Source organism: Suricata suricatta, chromosome 12 (genome assembly GCF_006229205.1).
Source record: "Suricata suricatta isolate VVHF042 chromosome 12, meerkat_22Aug2017_6uvM2_HiC, whole genome shotgun sequence".
Lineage (NCBI taxonomy): Eukaryota > Metazoa > Chordata > Mammalia > Carnivora > Herpestidae > Suricata > Suricata suricatta.
In genome coordinates, this window is record NC_043711.1 from 98,644,744 (window position 1) to 98,663,086 (window position 18,343).

The 18,343-nt window shown below is 45.8% G+C and overlaps 1 non-coding gene across 1 annotated transcript; it reads left to right on the forward strand.

Moving 5' to 3' along the window:
• The first annotated feature begins 1,238 nt into the window (after positions 1-1,238).
• LOC115275583 lies at positions 1,239-1,454 on the forward strand. The gene has a single exon (XR_003901644.1). It is a non-coding gene; the product is annotated as a small nucleolar RNA SNORA73 family (small nucleolar RNA).
• Positions 1,455-18,343: the final 16,889 nt, after the last annotated feature.

Below are 18,343 nucleotides of genomic sequence, written 5' to 3' on the forward strand. Positions count from 1 at the left end.
GCTCATCATTAAAGTGATGACGTACACGAATTGGGCTCCCAAGGCATCCCTGGTACATTTGTCTCCGAGTTCTCTGCCTCACGAGGCAAACATCTCCCTGAAGTTACAGACCTTGTCTCCTTGGCATTCTCTCTCCTGGAGCATATGATCTCGCGGTGTTTACTATGGCCGGCACCCAGTAAGCAAATAATAGGCAATTGATTAGTGATTTTTTTTCCTCATTCTTCAGTCAAAAGCAAAAGATCAGTATCAATGCATTTTTTTCTGAAGGAGAAGTTGCTGGTCAATCCTGGAGGGCTGTATTTGTGTGTCACATAGAAAGCAATTTTGTAAAACAAAAATAGTAGTTTCAGTCTCCGCAGATTGGATTGGAGCCATCACTTCACTACTCATAAGCCGTGGCCTTGGGCAAGTTACTTAACCTCTCTGAGCCTAACTTCCTCATTCATAAAATTGGGGGTTCCTGTGCTTGTAGGTCAGGAAGGTTCAGATTATACTTGATTTGAAATTTTTTCTTTAATGTTTTATTTTGTTTTTGAGAGAAGTGAGAGAGACAGAGTTCGAGCAGGGGAGGGGCAGGAGAGAGAGGGAGACACAGACTCTGAAGCAGGCTCCAGGCTCTAAGCTGTCAGCACAGGGCCTGACACGGGGCTCGAACCCATGAACCGTGAGATCATGACCTGAGCCGAAGTCAGATGCATAACCGGCTGAGCCACCCAGGCGCTCCAAGGTGAATACTTGAAATGGGTAAAACACGAGTATCACTATCTTCACAAACATTTGTCTGGTTCCAAATACGCTTAGTGATTTGTGAGTACAATTCAGTCCTGTTGGTAAGTTAAAGTTCTATTATGGAAAAATGTATTGTAAATCCTCCAAGACATAGTTACACAGGGAGAACTTTTTTTAAGTTTATTTATTTATTTATTTATTTTGAGAGAGAGAGAGAGAGAGAGAGAGAGAGAGAGAGAGAGAGAATCCCAAGCAGACTCCACACCCAGCATGGAGCCCAACGCAAGGCTCAATCTCACCACTGTGAGATCATGACCCGAGCTGAAGTCAAGAGTTAGATGCTTAACTGACTGCGTCCCATATTGGGGAGAACTTTTGAAAAGATTCCTTGTTAAAAGATCTGTTTCTCTCCCGGGGCTCTGTCCAGGTGGTGTTCTCTCCCCGGGGCTCTGTCCAGGTGGTCTCCCCGGGCTCTGTCCAGGTGGCGTTCTCTCCCCGGGGCTCTGTCCAGGTGGTCTCCCTGGGCTCTGTCCAGGTGGCATTCTCTCCCGGGGCTCTGTCCAGGTGGCATAGGGGAGCATAGGGCTCTGCCCCGTGACGTACAGTCCCTTTCCACGACGTTGGAGATGAAGCCAGGCCTTGTGTCTGCGCCTGCATGTTCCTACAACTTCTCAGAGTCCTGTGGACGATGACTGAGGAGACAAACCATGCAGGAGACATCTGATGATGAAAAATAAAATAAAATAAAATAAAATAAAAGATCTGTTCCATTTCGAAAGAGATGAAAAATACAGTGTGTCCACTCAAGCTCATGAATCATTTTCCTCTTACAACAAATTCTGATTTATTCAGGAGCCGCTGTGTGTGCCAGAGATCTGACTACCTCTACCAATATCGTCAGACTGTAAGGTAAGTATTATTTTGCTTTTTAGGTGAGAAAACTTGTTTCTTAGAGAGTTTAAGCTACACCTGAGTTTGATTCTACCCCACCACGTATTACTGAGCTGGTTTCTCATCTATAACATTGAAATAATAATAGTGGCTCTTCTATACTATTATAAATTATAGTTACAATGGTATTATATAACTATAATCCTGGAACTTGAATTCTAGCTTGCTTTAGGATGAAGGCAGAAAGATTGTCTTGTTTTCTGCTATATTCTTAGTACCTTTTTCTATGTTTGGATCCGTGTAGGTGCTCAATGAATGTCAAATAGTATACAGTAAGATAACAGAGATCAAACCTCTTATTTGTTTTAGCTGTACTTGTTTGAGTTGACTGATTCTGTGGTTCTAGTGAAACACAGTTCCTAGTAAATAATGTGTTTCATTACAATATTATATATAAAGGAATATTTTAGTTCATTTTTTCTTTTTTGACATGTCTGAGAAAGTAGAAATCTGTACAAAGAAAATGTGCACTCTTTATTTTATTTTTTAATTTTCTTAATGTTTATTTATTTTTAAGAGACAGACAGAGAGACAGAGCATGTGAACAGGGGAGGGGCAGAGAGAGAGACACACAGAATCTGAAGCAGGCTTCAGGCTTTAAGCTGTCAGCACTGAGCCTGACATGGAGCTCGAACTCACAAACTGTGAGATCATGACCTGAGCCGAAGTCAGACACTTAACCGACTCAGCCACCCAGGCTCCCCAGTGCACTCTTTAAAGTAATAACACGTCTCCTCATGGCAATAGAAAGAATTTATTAAATGAGTTAATATTATGAACAGTATTTGTTACATGGTGAATAGTAAATATTATGTTATTATCAATAATAGTTTTAGAATCTGTAGGTGTAACTATCAGATCTAGAGTGAAGTTGAGCTATGTAATGATAAAATCCACTGATGTTGAAAAACTGCACTGGTGAGAGAGTTCTACATTTTTCACTAGTGTCTCCCCGATACACGAGAGAGGCAAATCACTGAGTCGTAGTGCATTATCATTAAATATTTGTTGAATTAATGAAAGTCTACATGAATAAATGCAAAGGCTTTTATTTAAAAAAAATTACATCAGTACTATATATGCTTCATAACTAACTTTTAAAATTACATCTTCAGGGCACCTGGTGGCTCAGTCAGTTAAGGGTCTGACTCTTCATCTCAGCTCAGGTATTGATCTCAGAGTTGTGTGTTAGACGCCATGTTGGGCTCCACACTGGGCGCGAAGCCTACTTAAATAAAAATAAATTACATCATCATGACATCACACAGATACCTATTCTACGACTTTTTTTTTTTTTTCCAGAATATAACTTGGCTAATTCCATCAGGGTGAAAATTGGAGAAATTCTATGATAGACATTATTGTTTACTTATTCAATTTGAGAGAAAAAGAGTGGGAGGGGGGAGGGGCAGAGAGAGGGAGAGAGAGATTCCCAAACTGGATCTCATGGCCTCGAGAGCATGACCTCAGCTGATATCAAGAGTTGGACGCTTAACCAACTGAGCCATCCAGGCATCCCAGTGGCTCATTATTTTGGCGGCAAAGGCCATTTTATTTTGCTCCTGTGTGTCAAGAGCCTGCCTTGACCTATCTTGTTATGGCTGCTGATTTGCATGAAGCATTGTTGAGCTCTGGTGGTGTTTTGCCAGAGCTTCAATAGGAACCAGCAGTTCACACGTCCACAGGGGACAGGCACCTGCGGGGAACTGCTGGAAAGTACCTTTGAGGTGAGTCAGCCCCAGGCGCTCCAAGGTGAATACTTGAAATGGGTAAAACACGAGTATCACTATCTTCACAAACATTTGTCTGGTTCCAAATATGCTTAGTGATTTGTGAGTACAATTCAGTCCTGTTGGTAAGTTAAAGTTCTATTATGGAAAAATGTATCCTAAATCCTCCTGATGAATGCGAATGGATATCCGGTTGCTTTTCAGTATTCATGAGGTGGGCCGAGAGAAACTGTTCTGAAACAAGAAAACCCGGGGAGAGTTCTTTTGTCCTTAGGAGAAGTAAAATTTCAGTTAGCAGAGGACTTAAAGAGTCCTCCCAGTCTGTCTGGTTCTTGTGCAAGGTCACAGGGTGGTGCTGCCGGCAGTGAGGAGGAAGTCAGCCGGGGGCTGACCGTGTTGCAGCTTGGATAGAGTAATTTGAGATCTTATATATTTATATGAACACTCACAGATTCCTCCAGAATCCGTACTTTTCCAAGACCTCTAGGTGATTTGGATGCATATTAAATTTGAGAAGCATGCATATTATTATCCCTTATACAGGAAAACAGATGAAACTCAGGGTAAGTATTTTCTTCAAGTTAAAAAGTCCATCTAACTCCAAAGTTACCCTGCTTTATTTACCAAAAATACATTTATTTTCCCTAAAAAAAAAAAGTGCTTCTGCATGGCTGCAAATGCTTCCAGACAGAATCTTTTTCTTTTCTTCCATTTTCCCTTTCTTCCTATTCTTCCATGATTGTTTTTTTAAAATGTTTATTTATTTTTGGTAGAGGGAGTGGGCAGAGAGGGAGGGAGACACAGAATCTGAAGCAGGCTCCAGGCTCTGAACTGTCATCACAGAGCCCAACACGGGGCTTGAACCCACGAAGCACATCATGACCTGAGCTGAAGTTGGACACTGAACAGACTGAGCCACCCAGGTGCCCCATTCTACCATTATTGTTAATGAATGACTCCTTATGGTCTCTTAAAAGTCAGTGTTAGATGTGACAATATCTTACCTTAAGGCATTAAAGGAGGGGCGCCTGGCTGGCTCAGTCGGTTGGGGATCTGACATCAGCTCAGGTCATGATTTCACCATTCGTGGGTTCAACCCCCACGCTGGGCTCCTTGCTGACAGCTCAGAGCCTAGAGCCTGCTTCAGATTCTGTCTCCCTCTCTCTCTCTCTCTGCCCCTCTATGCCTCTCTCTCTCTCAAAAATAAATAAAAACATTGAAAAACAAAATGAAAGGAAAAGACAGAAAGCCCATGCTTCTTATTCCAGGAGTTAGGTTTCTGCGTCGCCACCAGGAAAGCTGGGTGGACGCATCCACCCTGAGGCGCTTGAGTCCTACTCTCGTCAGAAGTGCAGTCCAAGGGGGAAAATGTCTGACCGCCACCCTTCAGTTAAGGCCACTTCGGTGGCCATTCCAGGAAAATTCCGACACACGCTCAAGAGTTCTCTGGGATTTGATTTTCGTAACCTACTGGAAAAGAAATGATCTTCAGGAAAGCTCTTCCCTGCTAGCTAGAGACTTGAGATAAAGTGGATATTTCCATAGAGATCATCTCACAAGGATCGTGTGAAAAGACATCTAGTGGCCTTCTCGGTGGAGGGGAGAATTGAGAGGGCTTCTAGAAGTCTCCTGTGGCAAGTTTAATTCGCAACTTGTATCTCAGAATCTCAGGACCTCACAGATCTCCGATGATGTCAGAAACCCAGTCTGCTCCCTTTATGTGGGAAACCTGTCTCCACTGCCCCCCCCACCTGCCCACACACTTACAGCTGTGTGTCCGTACATGCCCCCCGTAGTCGTACCCTCCCAGACACGCACATCCCCACAGCCTCTTCACAAGCACACCTCCCAACACATGAACACACACCCACAACACACACTCCATACACACCCCCTCCACCCCCTCCGCCCCCCCCCCACAGACACACTTTTCTGGACAATCACGCCCCTGGGCACCCACACACATGTGTATATCCACACACGCGTACATATCCCTGGAACACCTCTGCGTGCGCGCACACACACACACACACACACACACACACACACCTACCTGCAGATTTAATAGCACTTGCTATTCTGAAGGTCTATGATGTCATTTTCCAACCCATTAAAAATTTTATTTAATGCTTATTTATTTTTGAGAGAGAGACAGAGACAGAGTGTGAGTGGGGGAGAGGCAGAGAAAAGGAGACACAGAATCCAAAGCAGACTCCAGGCTCTGAGCTGTCAGCACAGAGCCTGACACGGGGCTCAAAATCACAAACCATGAGATCATCACCTGAGCCAAACTCAGATGCTTAACAGACTGAGCCACCCAGGCACCCCCCCAACCCATTTTTGTAATCACATATGATCCTCAGTCCAAAAGACAATGGGTTTGTATTTCCAAAAAAACACAAAGCAAGAATGTTGAATTCTCCTCACACCTACCCCCAGTCCCTGCCCAAACCTTTTCCTTGTGCCCAGATGTATGCTATTAGCCAACGTTATGAAGAGTGGTGGCCAGCGCCAGACTCGGCGGCCTGCTGCCTCTCTCCACCCCCTACACCCACCACTCTGCTTATTTGTGACCGAGGAAACAAGTGTATCATACGCCTGGACTGATCAACAAGTCATCAGCAAGGTGTCATGTGGGGAGGGAGCCTTCGAATTCTGCAGGAATCATTAAAATGATCGAAACATAGATACCTTCGGATTTACGTGTTTCTAGAAGTGTGTCACCTTGCCTTCAGGCCCCACCCCCCCTTGCTGGGCTCTGATCTGAAGATAAGATACAGAACAATCCATGGTGGCCTCAGCATTGTGCGGTAAGAAGGGACTCTCCTTGCAATCTAGGACCTGCCTCTGGGGAACGTCCTGGTGAAGTGACACATGGTTGATCTTGTTACTTTTGTCGCTGCCGCTGTTTAAGACAAAAACTTCCACCAGCTGAAAGGGCCGGAGTTTATGGACTTGATCCTGGTCCTTTGGCAGCCCAACCGGAAAGCCTACGGGGAATTTGCTTTGTAAACGAAGAAAACGCTTAACTCAAAGAATAATCAGCAACTTCACAGAGACGGTGAAGGCTGTGGGCAGGAGACGAGGCTGCCTTCCCAGCGCCTTTAAACTCAAATACTGTTCGTCAGGGTTGGAGGCTAAAACTGTACCCAGAACTACCTGCAAAGCACTCTGTTTTGTTAATACTGATTTTCAGCTCCTGCCTCAGACCTACAGAATGAGACTTTGGAGACAGGGTTTACAAGTCTGTATTTAGTTCATGTCCCCTGGGCAGTCGGAGGTGGGAGCCAGATGGGGGAACCACGGGTCCATCAGGTGATGCTTGTGCAGAGACCAGAGTCTAGAAGCTAGCGGTGTTGGCCAGCACACATCCCCTCATTGTGCCTTGAGATCCGGGCTCCACATAAGGGGAGGACTCTCTGACTGATCCTTGTAGGAGCACTCAATCCTGCCTTAAGCACTCTGGCCTCACTCCCTGGGTGGTCAAGGGGTAGAAGGGAGTGAGGGCTGGCAGCTTCCTTGAGCAGAGGGGTCGTTGTAGTGAGGAAACTCAGAGGAAGAAGGCCAGGTATGTCCTGTGGTCTGGCCCCGAGCCTTCCCTGAAGTCCTTGTTCCCATGGTGCTGGGGAGAGACACAGCCTCCCTGGGCCACAATGGTTTCAACCAGGGGAATTACCCTAACTACCTCCGGCTAATTTCCAAAGGGCACTTTCTCACATGACCTGATGGAAGGTAGATACCCCATCAGGGATGTCGAAAGAATACATGAGATGGAACTTCTCGATAAGCCCCGGAGGGAACATTCCGAAATTATTCATTTTTGGCACACGCCTATGTTTGTGGGGAAAGGGTGAGGGTAGCTCGGAGTGATCCGTGCCTTTTGAGCCATAGGGGAGTGAAGGAATCAGTTACTGCAAATAACCCACGAGGGCCCTCGAAGAACACGGCGGCCCGGCTTCCTCATCCCATCAGATACCTCGTCCACAAGGTGGTAGTTACGGTTAGAGTAAGAGTAAGGTTCCGGCATGACCTTGAACACGTGACATCCGCTCACTGAGACTCAATTTCCAGCTTCTGTAAATGGTGGTACTTGTTTCCTCGAATTGTCTTAAGGATTAAATGAGGCGATGCAGATGAGGCATGTAGCAAGTAGTCAATAAATATTGGCAGGGGAACGTCAGCTAAATTACTATTAATGGAAGCCACAGACAGGGGAATGTCTTAATTCCAGAAGCAGAGCTTTCGTTGGATGTTTTTGGCGGGTTTATCTGTGGTGGACTATTTGGGCCAGGTAGCACTTTTCAGTATGTGTAATCCTATCTTCAGAAGCCTTTGTCACGTGAGAACAAACAGAAGGCTCCTAAAGGGAAACTTTTGCAAGATACCTTGGAAAATGCACACCCGGAAGGAATGTCTAGTGGTCATTGCCATCCAGTTAGTTGTAGGAGAAAAAATACCTGAGGTATTATATTCTCAAGGATGCTGCAAGAAGGGTTGAATGAATTTTCTAGGAGCCTTAACAGGGACGCCAATTTTCCAGGTTTCCTCCATAATTCAACCCTGCGTGTTTTGTGGTCCACCCTAACCTAAGGCCCCTTTCTTATATAGGACTCTATTCCTGCTGATTCTGCAGCTAGAGGAAGTGGAGAATAAATCCATACGTGGATGTAAGATGTTCAGGGGTCACGTGTGAATGTTGTGAATTTCCTGCGCTCATCATCTCTGGAAATCAAGACAAATCCAGAAGGCAAATACCACGTTGACATCATTTTACAAATGAGGAAATGCCAACTTAGAAATTGTGAGTGACCTTCCCAAGGTCATGTGGTAAGTTTGTGGGAGAACCGAGAATCAAAGCGTCTTCATCCATATTCTTACATGTTCCATCTTGAGCATAATATCTTTTCCTCCTTTGGTGATTATTGCATCTTTTAAATTCTAGATGGCAAATATACCATTCTGCCCAGCATGGGAACCTAGACTGTTTTGAGAAATCCTAAAATGGGGACATTTGCACCAACTACGGAAGCCAAAATGACTCCAAAAAGTCCCCCTTGAATGCAATCTGGTGTAGCAACTGTGGAAAACAGTATGGAGGTTCCTCAAAAAATAAAAAATAAAAATAGATTACCATATGATTCACTAATTCTTCCACTGGGTATTTATCCAAAGGAAATATGAATTGGAAAAGATATATGCACCTCAATGTTTATTGCAGCATTATTTTATGATAGCCAAGATGCAGAAACTGCCCAAGTGTTCAGAGATAGATGAATGAAGATAGCAGAGGTGGTAGGTATATATTCAATGGAAATTTACTCAGCCATGAAAAGGATCTTGCCATTTGCAGCAACAGGGATAGATCTAGAAGGTATAATGCTAAGTGAAATAAGTCGGTGAAAGAAAGACAAATATCATAGGCTATCACTCACATGTGGAATTTAAGAAACAAAGGAATAAAGAATTTAAAAAAGAATCAAACAAAAATCAGACTCTTCCTTTTTTTTTAAATTTTTAACATTTATTTATTTTTGAGAGACAGAGCATGAAGTGGGAGAGGGTCAGAGAGAGAGGGAGACACAGAATCTGAAGACAGCCTCCAGGCTCTGAGCTAGCTGTCAGCACAGAGCCTGATGCGGGGCTCAAACTCATGGACCGCGTGAGATCATGACCTGAGCCGAAGTCAGATGCCTAACTGACTAAGCCACCCAGGTGCCCCCCCTTTTTTTAGAAGTTTATTTATTTTTGACAGAAAGAGAGGGCAGGCAGGGGAGGGGCGGAAAGAGAGAAAGAGAGGGACTCCCCTGCACTGTCAGCATGGAGCCTGATGTAGGGCTTGACCTCACAAACCTGAGATCATGGCCTGACCTGCAACCAGGAGTTGAACACTTAAGGGACTGAGCTCCCCAGGGGCCCCCAAAAAAGCAGACTCTGAGTCATCGAGAACACGCGGATGGTTACCAGAGGGTGGGGCTGGGAGGCTGGGTGAGGCAGGGGACAGGGAAGAAAGCGCACTTATCATGGTGAGCACTGAATTGTTGAACACGAACTGCTGAATCACTGTATCGGGTACCTGAAATGAATATAGCACCACCTTACCTGTGGTGGAATTAAAAAAACAAAGCCCTCCTCCCAGTGCCGCAACTGGAGATCATGTGACTAACCCCAGCCAGATGTTCCGGCGGAGGGATCCCATCAGGAGCCTGACGTCTTGAGAGCCAGTTGGGTGGTGGCCCCAAAGGAAGCCGCGTGCTCTGCCCCCAGCGTGGCAGTCTCGGTGCATGTGAGTCTGGCCAGACTTTCCTTTTGGTCTCATTCTGGCTACGGCGTGGCTGCCTCATCTCCCTTGAGGTCTACCTACTTTCCAGGTCTGGTGGTCCAGCTTTGCTATCAACTCTGTGGCCTCACAGCATCCCGTCAACCAATTCCTTTCCTGCTTTGGCTGGCCATGGCGGACGTCTGTCATTCAGACCCAAGAAATCTGACCCCTGTGGCCACACGATTAAGGAACGGGGCCGTGTTCTCTCCAAATGCTGCAGGGCACTTGGGACCTGAGAAGCTGCCCGTTTCTGAGCCTTACCAAGCCAGGGCCGTAAGCTGACTTCTCTGAAAGACGCCTGGAATACTAACATTTTTCTTTTGGAATCAATACGAGATTGTCCACTTTCTTTTCCAATCTTGATAAATATGAACGGGGCTAGCGGGGCGCCATCAGTAAGGTTGGAAGTCAGGAGGAGTCCCAGAAACCAGCTCACTGTCCTCCATGTTCTTGCTGCCATCCAGCCCCTCTGTCCCATCTCAACGGCCTAGTCAGCACAGTGGTTAAAAGGGACTAATTTAAGTCAGACCGACGGAGTTCCAATCCAGCTGCCCTACTTTCTGGCTGTGCAACCTTGGGCAAACCACCCAGTATCTCTATGTCTCAGTTTCTTAGCCTATAAAATATGGATTAGGATACTAGCTCTCTCCTAACTCTATTAAAACGATTTAGTGAGTTAATTCACATCAAGCACACAGGATACTGACTGGCCCCTTGTAAATGCCAGGCAAACGGTAGATCTTTATGTAGTTTCGTCATATCTAGTACACACTTGCCCTCGTGCCCTTTCTTCTGTCAAAACCAGTTTTCAGAAAAGAATCTTGTATATGGATCTCAGTCTGAATTTGTTTCTCTCAGTGGGATATGCTCAAACGAAGCCCATCCTCTAACTGAGAAATTCCTGGTAAGAGGCCTGGGGGTGTTTGTAGGAGTTCAGGGCACATTTTCAGGGACAGAAGAGCCTGAACTCAAAGACCCCAATGACAATTCCACCTATACAAGGTCAAGGCTGCAAGCGGATGTACAGGAATTAAATTCAGACTTTGAAATCTATCAGAAGACATAGGTATGGAGGGAAATTACTTTTTATCCTTGAGATAAATAAGCAATTGATAGAGTGTAACAAAAAGCCTCTCCCGCCCTGTTCTGAAGACGTCTGACCGGTGAGAACATAGTGTTCCGCCATCAACAGTGTCCTGGGGGTGTCACTTTCACTTACTTAAAATCAGTTCATCACCAACATGAGTAAGTACGTTATCCTCATGCCCGAGCTTGTGACTGGATTTCAAAACCATTCAATCACAGATAAAGCTCCTCATGTCTCCTGTGGGGTTTTTCCCCTCCACGGAGTCTAAGTGACTCAGGTGTTTTGTTATTCAACAAGATGGCTTCCATGACTCAGGCAACAGAGCTAGTAACATTTTCTGAAGTCTCACATCTGGATCCAAAATAAAATGAGTTGTTTCATAAATGACTTTTCTCTAAAATGAAATGCATGCGTGTGTGTCTTGCTTGTCAGAATCCTGGTTTGAATCTCAAAGGAGGAAAGTCATGGTTTGAAAAGTGGACTTGGCATGAGATGCAGTCGGCGTCAAATCCCAGCTCCGGAACGGACCAGCCGATGCGACTGTGGGCGAGGGGCGGCCTCTCTCCCGGCCTCGGCTTCCCCATCAGTGAAAAGGGAGTGTTACCAAATTCACGGATGGTTGTAGGGATACCACGTAGTGGAGGGCTAGCACTTCCAGCTACCACTTCCTGGCACAAAGAGACACGGCACTCCGATGGGGGCACACGCCCACCTCCATTGAAAACTGCGGTTGCAGGAGGGAGAATTCTAATGGAAGTGGTATTGTCTTTGGCCCCATTTGATTAGTTTTTAAATTTTTTTAATGTTTTATTTATTTTTGATACAGAGAGAGACAGAGCATGAGAGGGAGAGGGGCAGACAGAGAAGGAGACACGGAACTGGAAGCAGGCTCCAGGCTCTGAGCTAGCTGTCAGCACAGAGCCTGACGCGGGGCTCGAACCCACGGACGTGAGATCTGACCTGAGCTGAAGTCGGAGGCTTAACCGACTGGGCCACCCAGGCGCCCCGTCTTTGGCCCCATTTTAAACGTCACTCTCTGGAATGGTAGATTGTGTCCTGGAGTGAATTCCAAAAGCAAGTTCACTGGCAAAGGGTTGTTGGGTGGCCTGGGATTTTATAAAGTTGGAAAGAGTCTAGCAGAACGACTTTATATGGAGAAAGGTAGTTATTTATTCTGTTCCAGCCCCCCCCCTTTTTTTATGGTAAAATCTTTGTTTTTCTGTTGTTGATGTTAGATGTAAGCTTCCTGGGGTTTGCGTTCTTCCTCAGCCAAATAAAATGTTGGTGCCTCTCTGATGATACTGCTCCCCAGTCTGTACTAAAAGGTCTACTGGGATGTGAAATTCAAATGACCGAGAACTATTCACGTCATGATCAAACAATTCTCCTGTTATTCCCAAGTATAGCATTCTTCTATAACCCTCTGCTGGCGTGATGTCATTGGCCCAGGAGATACAAATAGACTTTTTTTTTTAAATGTCTTTTATTTGTTTTTGAGAGAAGGAGAGAGACAGCGTGATTTCATTGATTTGGGAAACAGGGGAGGGTCAGAGAGGGAGGGAGACACAGAGTCCAAAGCAGGCTCCAGGCTCCGAGCTGTCAGCACAGAGCCCGACGCGGGGCTCAAACCCATGAACCGTGAGATCATGACCTGATCCGAAGCCAGACGCTTAACCGACTGAGCCACTCAGGCACCCCCCCCCTTTTTTTTCAATCAGGAAAAATCAACCAGGATATTTTAATTAGGACAATGAACGAAGGTACAAAAGATCAAACCCAGTTTCTAAAGCGATTATGCCCCACGATTTTCTTACCAACGAGCTTCCAAGGAACCATCTTCCACAACACATAAAATCAAGGTCTCTGCTGACTAACAATCTCATGAAACACACAGAGAGGTTCATGCCAGGTACCAGCCAGCGATCTGAGATCCCAGCGCAGACCTTCCCCGGATCATGACTCAGGGAAGCCCATGTGGAAGGTAAGACAGTGAGTGAGTGAGTGAAAAATGGCTTCTCTCCCTTACTCCACAGGCTGGGGTGCTTGGCAGTCATGATCATATATGACAATGATTTGTGGCCATACCTTAACCAGGAGGGGTGAGCAATAGATTCAAACAGGCCACTTGGATCTTACTCTGAAGCATTTCGTTGATTTGGGATACAGCGCGCTCCCTCTTGTGAACCGGTCTCTTGATCAGAAGTTACCGGAAGACCATCTTTATTCCTCACCCCTCCGTGACTGAAGCAGTGGAGAAGAAAATTTTCAGAGATGAAGACGGTTGCAGCAGCTGAGGCAAGGGGGGAAATGGACGAGGTCCTGACGGTGTACTAGTTCCCATTTGCAGCCCTTATTTGAGACCCTGTGAGGATGGAACTTTTGGATTTGGTAGTAATTTAGATTCTTTCAGATGTAAGCGATAGAAACCGGTGCTGACTATCCTAATCCGTAAGAGAATTTACCTGGTATATGACAGAGGCTTGCAGAAGTGTTGCAAGGTTAAGATGTGGAAGGGGCCCAAAAGACCCCCACCACTAAAGAATTATCAGCACCAGTGGGGCGCCTGGGTGGCTCAGTCGGTTAAGCGTCTGACTTCGCTCAGGTCATGATCTCGTGGTCCGTGAGTTCGAGCCCTGCATTGGGCTCTGTGCTGACTCAGAGCCTGGAGCCTCCTTCAGATTCTGTGACTCCTTCTCTCTCTGCCCCTCTCCTGCTCTCTCTCTCAAAAATAAGCATTAAAAAATTTAAAAAGAATTATCACACCGAGGCTGCCCAGGGTGGCATTCAGCAAGTGTCATTCGAATGCCAGTAGGATATTTGATCAGCATTCTTGCTTGCAACTTCTTCAGACTCAAAGTTGGACATTTTTATTTCTCAAATAGCTGGGTGAATCACACGTTTTGGTGATCCTCTCAGGCATCTGAATTTGAGGCCCAGGATTGTTTACTAAAGTCACCTCGGTTCTCATTCGGAATAAACGGTGTTCTGCAAATGGAAACCCGTGAGGCCGCAAATTTCACGATGTCCTCCAAAAATACTCCAAACTTGTTGGGAGCCAAGGCAAGAGGAAGTAATTGAATGGGGGCGGGTTTCCAATGAGTAAGCATTTCACTTTCAGAGGATCTCCACTCAACTTCCTTGTTTTGTTCTACGTAACTTGGAAACTTCTGAGACCGATTTGTTTTGCTCAGGAGAACAATGTTATCTCAGTGTGTGTGTGTCTCTTTTCTGGTCCGAGAAGTAGTTGGCTTAGAGCACCAGGCGGATAACCGTTTGTATTACTAAATGCTCATTACGTGATCATTGATTTTGGACAAAAGTGGGATTCAGGGAAAGAATTAAAGTGTTAGCCACTCATCCGTGGCAGTTAGGAAATGCAACGAATTTAAAATAAGCCAAACCAAAAAAAAAAATCATATGATCCAGGAAAAAACAAACAATAGAATTGTTTTAAAAAGAAAACTTTTATTGAAGTGTAATACAATACAAAAAAGGAGTCGCTTTTGAAACTTAAAAAAAATGTATCTATTACTTAATCAGGGGCTATATCCATTATGGTAAACTTGAACATAAAGCGTCCTACTTTTGTGTATGAATTAAAGGTCTTTTTTTAAAATGCATACATATTTATTTACATGTTTTATGTGAACATAAATTATTATTCCTCTAGAATAAATGCTCCAAATTACAAGTGCGGGGATATATAATTTTTTCAGGTTCAGTTTTATAAGAAACTGCCCAACTGTTTTCTAGACTGGCTGTGCCATTTCAATCCCTTTAGCAATGTATAATTGATTAATTAAAGAGCTTTCAAATCAAATGTACCAGGGTGCCTGGGTGGCTCAGTCGGTTGAGTGTCTGACTTTGGTTCAGGTCATGATCTCACATTCATGGGTTCGAGCCCCGTGTCGGGCTCTGTGCTGACAGCTCAGAGCCTGGAGCCTGTTTCAGATTCAGTGTCTCCCTCTCTCTCTGCCCCTCCCCTGCTCGCACTATCTCTGTCTCTCAAAAATAAATAAAAAACATAAAAAAGTTTTTTAAATCAAATGTACCTTCGGATTCAATTTTCTTTTTTTTCTTACACTCGAAATAGAAGTGCCCCATAGCATTTTCAGCAGATGGAGATGCTTCCTTTCAGGATGAAGATTTTCACAGGTTTCCTTATAGTTTTAGTCCTTAGTTTACTGAACCCATCACAACATAAGCTACAGTGAAAGTGCCTAGAGCTGAGAATATAAGAGTAATTCATATAACGCAGCGAAAAGGGATACAAATTCCTGTGATGGAAACAGTGTTACCCGTGGCTGGGTGAGTGCCTTAAGCCCCCTGCCTCAGGCACTAAGACACCAAGTCATGAACTCCTGAGTGTGTCCTAACTGCACCTGAGTCCCCTCCCTACTTCCCGCGGTGGCACTTGCCCTTGCCCCCCAGCTTAGGAGAACTAGCGGCTCAGGCTGGATCCGGCAGCTTCTTCCCCTCTGCCAATGTTGGTGTTCAGCAAGCTTCGGAGGCTGCAGAGATGTCCTCTGAAAACCTATGCAAGGAATACCTAAATATTAGCCAGTGAGCGCCATGGATCTCAGCAGTCCTGGACTCAAAAACCTTCACAGACTCTGCAGATTCGGGAGCTGGGTTAAGCTGTCAGGTGTAAAAGCCACAGGGAGTGTGGGAACTCCACGGGGGCCATAGATTACTTAGCAGTTAGGGTCTAAATCAGATTAGAAGTCAACTGTAACTAATAATTAAAATCATATTTGACAATCCCCAGGAGGCTGGCCCTTGGGACAAATGTCCTTCCTGGAGACACACTGACGTCCCTCAACGTAGCCAGACCACCCCCTCTGCACCGGAATACATCACTGGTTGTTCGGTTGAGCTCCTGAGGTTTAGGGAGGAGGTTGCCTGAACAATTCTTTAATATCGAATCAAACTAGCAGGTGCTCATGCTGGGAGGGAAACTGATGGAGGGGACAGCAGGGACCCCAGCTTAGGCTCCTCACGAGGACGGATGCTGGCTGTGTCTTGTTTGGTAATGTATGCCCGAAACTTGGCATGACACCCGACACACAGATGACATGCAGGGCCTCTTGCTCAGAGGATCCCCACACTTGGTTTTGTAAGGATGCAGGTCTGATCCAGGCTTCCCCTATGACCTTGAAGGCCAGCTAACACCATTAACTTTCTAAGGGCGGGTCTAAAGATGGAGGTTAAGACTAGTCCCGCCCTACGTGAGGGTCCGGGGCCCACTCTGTGATTGGTCAAAACTCTAAATGTGATTGGCTCCCACTGGGGGTGTCAATGTATGGTTAAAGTTACTGCCAGTATTGATGGGGGGGGGTAGGGATTGGATCGTGGTGCCTGTGTCGCCATTTCCTGTAATGCCCCCTTCCTAAAAGAGCCCCTGCCCCCCCATGCTCGGGCCTCGCTCCATGTGGATCCAGTGCATTGGTGGGGTCTGCGAGCCCGTGCTTATAAGCCTGTAATAAAGCCCTTGGCTTTTGCATGTGTGACCCGGTCTCTCTGGCGGTCTCTGCTTTTGGGGGTGATATTGGAAACTTGGGTATTACAATTTAAAGCTGTTCTGTTGCCATATAGAAATTCTTAACAATGTTTAGACAAGTCCTTCTCCCCACCATTTTCCTTTTGCACCAGGACCTACAAATGATGTGGCCGGTCCGGTAACATTCCACAAATAACATGCCGAATGAATGAATGACTGAGGAAGGGCAGGTCCCTCTTGCCTCACCTCCTTAAATCCTCCATGTGGAAAAACCTCTCTTGTTTTCACTTGTCAGATCTAGACTGATCTCTTCCAGGGATAAATGACAGTGGGGCCATTCATCCATTTCAGGGGAAAGCCCTTCTCTACCTACACACAACGGGTCTGACCCTGTTCTGCAGCAGAACGATTTCCTCAGAATTTGAATCAGGAAATTCCCAACGGGGATTATTTCGTCTTAAGTAAGAGTGATGGGGGTCATCGATATTTGAATCCTGGTTGGGCCCCATGGGATTCAGCCCTGCTCTTTTCCAAGTTCATAAAAATATATATGGCGAGGCACCTGAGTGGTTCAGTCAGTTGAGTGTCCAACTTGGGCTCCGTTCATCAGCTCGCAGTTAAAAAGTTCAAGTCCCGCATCAGGCTTGCTGTCAGTGCAGAGCCCACTTCCGGTCTTCTCTTCCTCTCTCTCTGCCCCTCCTGTCCTTGTGCTCTATCTCAAAAATATAGAAAACATTAAAAAAAGGTGGAGTTCAATCTTAGAGGGCAAATCTGTTCTACTGATAACATATAATGGCGTTGCATATCTTTACTGCCTCGTCTTATATCTCCCCTTGACCTATCTCTTTCCACACTGGCCACTGGCCTGACCAACAGCTATGCAAAGGTGCACGTTACTCATCTCTGCTTACCTCTAGGGGATTTTCTGCTGGCTACAGGTGGCTTCCGCAGTCATTCTGGTACAAGAACAAAGTGCAAGGAAGTTAACACTCCACGGCAAACCCCCCACCTCGACCAAACCAGAATGGGCAGGTAAGTGCTATTTCTGCAGTGAGAACATCCTATAATATGTGGTGCACGGTGCCCCAAAGGGTTCCCAGGAAGGGTAAGTCCAGTTGCTCACGGGGTAAGTAGCTCAGTAAATAGCCCTTGGAATGGCTTCCTGGCCCAGCCCCCTCCTGACCCCTTGTTCCAGTTCCCCAGGGTCATTTCTCAATATTGACGTCCTGCAGGAAGCCTTTGTTTCAGGCCCTGTCAAGACATTGGTGTAGCTAGAACATGTCAATTAATACCCTTCTGATTATAAATCACAGGTGATTAAGCCCAAATTCCATTAGGTGAAAAAAGAATAGACTCATGTCATTGAAGGTTCTAGAGGAGGGGCGCCTGGGGGGCTCAGTTGGTTAAATGTTGGACTTCAGCTCAGGTCATGATCTCACAGTCCGTGGGTTCAAACCCCGCATCAGGCTCTGTGCTGACAGCTCAGAGCCTGGAGCTTGCTTAGGATTCTGTGTCTCCCTCTCTCTCTGCCCCTCCCCCTCCCAAAATAAAATAAAGACATAAGAAAAAATTTTTTTTTCAGAAAGTTCAGAGGAAGCTAGCTGAGCTGAGTGGGACCAGGGCCACACCTGAGAAATCAGGCCCAAATTCATCTCTCCATTCCTCAGCCTTACTTATGCGTTGGCTCCATTTTTTTCAGATGAGCTCACTCCGTGTGGAAAGTTGCTGGCCACTGTTCTAGAACTTACATTCCTACAGTTTCAGAGCCAGCAGGAAGAGAGATCATCTGGTGCCCATGCTAATCAGAAGCGCTGGCTCCCGGGCGCCTGGGTGGCTCAGTCAGTTGAGCATCCGACTTCAGCTCAGGTCATGATCTCACAGATCGTGGGTTCGAGCCTTGTGTCGGGCTCTGTGCTGACAGCTCAAGCCTGGAACCTGCTTCAGATTCTGTGTCTCCCTCTCTCTCTGCCCCTCCCCTGCTCACACTCTGTCTCTCAAAAATAAATAAATGTAAAAAAAATAAA